The sequence below is a fragment of the Armigeres subalbatus genome, chromosome 2 (genome assembly GCF_024139115.2).
Source record: "Armigeres subalbatus isolate Guangzhou_Male chromosome 2, GZ_Asu_2, whole genome shotgun sequence".
In the NCBI taxonomy this organism is placed as follows: domain Eukaryota; kingdom Metazoa; phylum Arthropoda; class Insecta; order Diptera; family Culicidae; genus Armigeres; species Armigeres subalbatus.
Genome location: NC_085140.1, coordinates 259,715,074 through 259,722,379, shown reverse-complemented (window position 1 = coordinate 259,722,379; position 7,306 = coordinate 259,715,074). Strand labels below are relative to the sequence as shown.

At 38.4% G+C, this 7,306-nt stretch overlaps 1 long non-coding RNA gene across 1 annotated transcript; it reads right to left on the bottom strand.

Moving 5' to 3' along the window:
* Positions 1-5,386: 5,386 nt before the first annotated feature.
* LOC134216241 (uncharacterized) lies at positions 5,387-6,775 on the bottom strand. The gene is made up of 3 exons (XR_009980571.1): positions 6,514-6,775; positions 5,903-6,444; positions 5,387-5,836 (listed from the first exon to the last, which is right to left on the bottom strand). It is a non-coding gene; the product is annotated as an uncharacterized LOC134216241 (long non-coding RNA).
* Between the last annotated feature and the right edge of the window lie 531 nt (positions 6,776-7,306).

Genomic DNA, 7,306 nt, shown 5'->3' with positions numbered 1-7,306 from the left:
AAATCGACTTTATTTCGATTGAAATTTGCTGCCATCGATAGCTGTGAGACACCCCTTGCATGTACCACTTCACATACGAAGAGTCCACCAATCGTTTTAATCCTGATCTAAATTCTATCGAAATATTTCCTAGTATCATTTTCATCGAAGCATTGTGATTTGCATGCATACATTCGTTACCGGCACCGGCCCGGTGCTGTGAGGGGATAGATGCGTTGGTCGAATATATCGGGTTTGCAGATGAGCATTCCTGCAATCAAAAAAGGTACTTTTATGTATAATCCATTTTATTTATGAATAGTGTATCATCAATACCCTTCCTGGGGCCTTGTTTAGCCATGTGGTAGTTGGTTCGATTCCCGGTCCGGTCTTGGCACTTGCGGGTAGGAAAATTTCTCGACTACCCTGCCCTGGGCCTAAAAGGATCATCGTGTTAGCCTCATGATGTACGAGTGCCAAAAAGATAACTTGGCTTAGAATCCTTGTAGTTCATAACTGTGAGAGTTAAAACCTGGTTAAAACCAATAAATGAACACGACCAATGCAAGTAGCGAAGTGGCAATTTCCCAGTGAGGAGTGTAATGCCAATAAAAGAATAAGAAGAAGCATACGTTACCCTTTACATTCTGGAACGTTTCCGGGTCATCAGCAGTCCCAGTTCTCCTGTTCTGCACAAAAGACTTCAGAAAAAAAACACAAGAACCTTTTCCATTAAAAATTTTCTAACTGTTTGACAGTTGAAAAACAATTACGCAAAAGTGAGTAAAGCATAAAATTCTTACAAGTGAGTAAAAATTGACTCACTTTCTAAATCGAATGTTACTCACTTTTTGACATTTCCATTTAAATTCAAAAGTGAGCCATTTTGACTCACTTTTGAGTAGATTCAAATGAGCGTGCAAGGTGAGGGAGAAAAACAAACAGACAAACTGTCAAAACGTCGAGAGGGGTAAGTCAGCGCTCATAAAATCTCGGGAACTTTTTCAAATCGGCGTATGTAACATTTTGATCAAGCTGAGAAAATGAGCTTGAAAGTTTTCAGATTTCATTTTTATTCCTATTTAGAAACTAATCATTTTTATTGCAATTGAACACACCTCAACGATACATTATGAAAAGGTTCATCGTCACTGACCTTGAAATCTGCACTGCGTGTGAACATTTCAGTTATTTTGATAAAAATATATGTTACAACGTTCTGCAGCAGATAAATCACATACGTCGTTTTGATACGTCAGTATGACCGAGGTCATGCTACTTTCGTCGAAATGTTACGCTGCTCCGTACGCTGCATTGTTGATACGTCGAAATGTTGCGTCAAGATGAAACGTTTCACCTTAGATTAATAATACTAAGGTTTCACGCACATGCGACAAAAAAATTGCAACACTTACAACACGACGTAACAACATTTGCTGCAGAAAAACAACGTAAAATGTTTTTCTTAACGAAAATCAGAATATTTAAGCGACATGCTTAATTTTGAAATCAGTGATGAAAAAGTACAAGCAGATGCACGTTTTAAACTATTTAGTTGTTCGAAAAAACTTTTTAAAGTACATTTTCTGCTAAGCGGTGTATGTGCAATATTTTCAACAATGATGTTACACCGTTTTGCAAAATATTGATTTACATTTTTAAAAACACATTTTCATGTAGCTTTGAAGATATACACATTTTTAGATGAATTTGATGCCATATGCTGTTGAAAACGGGTTTGTTTACAATTTGCGACATACGTCGTTTTGAAAAAGTACCCGAGAAATATTTATTTATGTAATGTAATTCGTCACCCACGAGGGGTATTTTCTTCAAAATGAAGAAGAAGACATGGTGCCCGATTTTCTGATGGCTTTGTACCGGACATTTCGGTCTATGTATTCGTCAATGACGATACCGAGGGTTAAGGTTAAGAAGAGAAGAGTGAAATAGCATTGTACTAAAGACACACAAACTAAAATACAAATAATACTCATTACATACATGGTTCTGCATCACCTTTGCGTACAATCCCATTGGGCTGCACCATTGACGAATACATAGACGGAGTGGTGGCCATTTTTTCGGGCACCACTATATACCCCTGGGGAGTGACGGATTACAATTATTACAATCACTCGACCATTGAGAAGCCCCTCAATTCGAATCACGTCAGTTTGACAACAGTTGTCATTTCCATTTTTGTTTACCTCTGATGAAAGAAGTTTTCACTGAGGATTGATAGCAGTATATTTACGGTTGCTTCAAAGCTAAAATAACAAGAGAATACTTAGTTTGGTTACTTTTACTATGCTAGATTGAGATCTTATACAATTCAGTAGATTTTCTACTTTGAGCGTCCTGATAGCAACAATGAGCGGGTTTTAGTCCTTCTGAAAACTGAATTATTCAATGCATAAATTGACCTCTATCGGGTTTACTATTAATATTCATAAATTTCTCACATTATTACTTAGAGTATACGGGTTGAGTTGTCGCGACGAATGCCTGCGGCAATGTAATATTTACCTACATCAAATAAAAGGAAAATATAACTATATGGTCGAATTCAATTTCACACATCAGATTGTGAAGTTGTTTGACCAGTATGCTGCCCATGATCGCATACTTGTAACACTCGCATTTTTGTTTATTTTGTAAAAAGCCTGTGAATCGTTCAGAAAGCTTAATTTACTGCATCTTATCCCACAATAATAAAATAGGCTTTACTATATCTTGCTTATTGGTGGTAAGCGTGAAATGATTGAGTTTGTGAAAAGGATTGACAAACGATTTAGAAAATCAACCAAAATGCAAATGTTACATTTATGCGATCATGGGCAGTATGGTGGTAGCGGTATTCAATCCAATAATACTGGAAACCACACACAAAAAAAATCGTTGGTAAAATTAATAAAATGTTGGTAAAGTTAAGAAAATTAGTTAGTGATTTTCAGTAGAAAGTATGAAACTGTAAAATCTACAAGTACAAGAATGTCACTTCGGTAAGAACTGTGACAAGAGTTGATTTTTCAAAATAACACTTTCCTCTCAAAACTAAATGTGTATTTTACTTTCGAATTAACAGTATAGCTTTCCAAAAAGACAAGTAATGTGCGCTTTCAATTTTAGTGTAGTATGTCATATTAAAACTTCACGTATTGTAAATTGAATATTCCGTTTTCGTTTTATTTAATATTTTAATTCACGAATACTATTTTTGTAAACATAGTACAAATCATTATACACACAAAACAATTGCTAGCTTAACGTCACTCCGCATTTCCAAGCCCGGTGTTGAATCATCGCCTCGCTCCGTTCGATCTGATCATCAGCTGCTAAATGTCCTGCATTTCGTGGCAACGTTCACAGAAGTCCGCACTGTACTCCATAACCTCTTTCGGTGTTTGCCCTCCACCTCCTTGGCAATGTTTTCAATGCCATTCCGACCGATTCGTTGGTTTTGACTTTTGAACTGACTGAAGTCTTGTTTGTTCCAGTAGGTGAAGCCTTGCGTCAGCTGCGATTCTTTCCCGAGAAGCTTCTCATCTCTGAGCGGGTCCGCTTTGTGGATATTACGCTGTTCCTTCTATTGGACCTTGCTTGCTTCCATGCCCAGGTCCGGATTCTTGGGGACCTTGAAGTCGTGAACAATTGGTTGCTTCGGCGGAAGGGGAGGTATCGATACTTTGGGTTTGTAGATTCGACCTGCTTGGCAGCTTGCTCTGCGGTTTGCTTTTCACCTTTCTGCAACATATGGTCGAAAACGCAATTGATGCTGAATCGAATGATGTTCAACATGATTTTGTTGTCCACAAAACGCCTTTGTTGAATAACCAATTTAACCACTTGATTAATAACTTGATTTTCGCACGTTTTGACCTCCTTTTTGGCAGCACCCTCTTCTATACTTTCGATTTCAGGAGCAAGAAAGGCTTCAATACCACATGGAAACGATCAATCATTTTGATGCATTCATTAGCGTCCCCCGATGCATTCATTAGCGTCGAGGAGTCAGGAGTCAAAATCATTTCCGATGTTGAAAATATCCGGCAACAGAAAATTCAGCAAAGCCCACAACTCATGCAAATTTTTCTGCGTTCCTTTCAGCCGACCTCAACATCCTCAAAATTTCCGAAAGTCTCGATTTTTTCATTCTTGATACGACGATAGGCATTGGAACTACCGAGGAACGAGATGCGGACCGCGACGACGTTGAAGGGCAAGGAGTTGTAGAAGACGTGCGTTGCAACGGTGGCAGTTTTGGTTGCCTAAAAAGAGCATCCAACAACGAGAGAGCTTGCGTTTGAACGGGGTGCTGTTGACGTGGATTAACTACCGTGCTTTCACGAGGCGGTCTTTTCGGTTTTCCGGCAGATGGGCTAGTTGACCATTTCAATGCGATGTGTTTTAGAATGCGCTTAAAGTAGAAAAGAAATAAAATTATTTTCGAGAACAAAAAAAAATATCTGATTTACGATTACCTTTTATGATTTGGGTGCCTGTTCTTTGGCCTTCGATTGGATTGCTTCAGATTTTCTTTTTAATGCGAACGTCTTGATTTTGTCAAGTGTTTAACATAGTTTTTTGTGATGACACCGAGGCAGAGTTGCAGGTGGTAATTCTGTTTCAGATTCAACAACCGGTTGATTGGCATCTTGAGGGTTCAGAACTTTATAATCTTCAGATATTCGAAGAATTTCACTTCCTGTTTCGATTTTTTTCTGTATTTGCAATGCCTCGTCGTCCTGAGTTTCCTGAGTTTTCCATCCCACAGATTTTGATGTAAATTGACGTCGTTGTCATCGGACTCTTCTTCATGTACCCAGCGCCAGCCATGGGAGTCAACCACCTTAAGCTTGTCCGGTGGATCGATTAAAACTGTTTCTGTCAAGAACGACCGTAGGTTCATTTCGGTGCTTTCACAATTTCCTAATTCCACTCCAACTCATCTGATTGCTGCGTGCTCAACTCGGTAGTTTTTTCAGTACAAGCTACTTCATCAAAATGTCCAACATTCTCACTTTGTTTTGGGCTCGAGGAATTTGGTTCTCGGAAAGTTCTCGGTCAGCTTCATGCAATTCTTGAATTACGCTAGTCACGCTTTTCACTTGGTGAACAGGAGTGCAAACATCGGGTCCGAGTTTGGCAGTAAATTGTCATCCGCAGTGTCCATGACGGTACACGCTTAGTTCAGTTCACCCAAATATAGGTGAACAGTACCTATAATCTCGAAAAAGTGCACATACCTATTTATGGGTGAAGTGCCATTTACTCATATTTGAGTACAAGTAGTTCATAGAAATATTGGTAATGTTTACCTACTTATGAGTACTTCATTATAGGTGAAATTCACTCAAATATGAGTGATATTTTCATGTTTTTATTTTGAAATCGTTTTGGGATCATAATATAAATAACTATAAAGCAAAATATTTGATTGGTTCAGTGGCGTAGCCAGAAAATTGGTCTGGGGGGGGTTTTCCGAACATTTTTTTTTTCGAAAAAAAAATTTCTTCTGAAAATTTTGTCTCTGGGGGGGGTTTTATGCCCAAAACCACCCCCCTGGCTACGCCACTGGATTGGTTATATAAATAAATATAAAGTTAAATATCTATTTTATTTGAATTCGTGCTCTAAATTTTTCATTGTATAGTATGATTTAATTTCTTAAATCTTCATGTTGCCGGATGCTTGGCTGCTACTGTAAAATCATCAGCAGGAACAGATAACACTATACACGAACATCCCTCAGCGGCAGCGTCTAGTATGGAACAAAAGGAGCACCGGAACCTAAGTTACCTGACAACAGAAGCACAATGCTGGTCTGGAGTTTGACGGCATGTCAACTGGTGATCTAGAAAATAAAAATCAAAAACTAAATTATATCAATAAAGTTAATTTCTTCAACTAAATAACTTACCAATCCAATCTTTTCGGATGATTTGTCAGCAGCATCATAGGATAGTAGCACAGCACCGCATCCCTTTACTTCTCGAATTAACAGAATCTGTTGTCGTTGCCATGATGGCACTTCCAAAATGATGATCGGAAACACCAAGACAAGACGAGACGGCATGTTGGAAATAATATCGTCAAGTTCTTTCTGTTGGAGTTGTCCAGAAATCTATTTGCGTCCAATGGATTTTCTAGTAACTTGGGAATTCTGTGTTGGGTGTCGTCATTGTTTCCAGCGGATGTCCTCCGAATTGTATGGCTGTAATACCGATCTCGTTTTCTCACGATTACTCTGCATCACTAGAGCTAACTGAAACTGTTGCAAAACAGTCCGAAACACTGGCACTTCTGAAGAATAAGGTAAACCGTTTGGGGTCAGGGGCTCACAACAAAATCTCCACCGATGGTTCGGGAACTAGTTTCGTTCTTTGCCGTATGCAAGGAGGTCGATATCGTGCTTTTCGCCGGAACTGGAGATAGTCGTACAGTTCCAACCGAGGTTCCATCCTGAAAGTTATGTATAGATAATTAGTATTATAGAAAAATAGCAATCCTAAAATACAACAAAATAGCTACCTCATATGAAGAACACTCGGAACTAGGTACCCAAATCAATGGATACCGACTTTGGCTGCTCGAACAATGAAAAAAAAGGAAAATTTATAAACTTGCGTCGACCACGACATTGACGAGGCGGCCATCAGTTCGGTTTTGTTTATTTATTTATTTTCATTTTTTCACCCAAATATGGGTGACTGCGATTACTCAAATATAGGTAGAATCGATTTCTTCAGAACATCAGTAAATTTCACCGATTTTTTGGGTAAATTTTACTAATAATATTGGTATAATCGCATTTACCCATATATGAGTAAATAAAGTACCCATAAATAGGTAAACCAATGTAAGCGTGTAGATGCGTCGATTACTCTCGATTGGATGCTCTCTAACGAAGGTGTGGCGTCAACTGGGGTAAAGTTTTGTGACTCAACTACAATGACCGGAACTGCATCTTCGAAGTCAGTTTGATCTGAACAATTTTGCATTTCGATTTTGCAGATTGGAGTTGTGTTGTTGTTTTTCCATATTTTATCATTAGGATCATTAGCCGCTAACCAACCCACAATGTGAACGGTTCAAAGGCGATACTGACAGTTCAAAATAGCCACAAACAATTTATTTTTGTAACATTATTGTCATTATTTTTACTCTTATTAGTATAATAAAAGGAGGGCATCATTAGGGATCCTATAAGTAGTCACCATGCTACTACCCAAGCCGTTCCTGGGTGGACGTTAGGCAGAATAACAGCGATTTCAACAATGCTGTTCTCACAACTGGCCCTCTACTAAAATTTCAATTTCTGTTC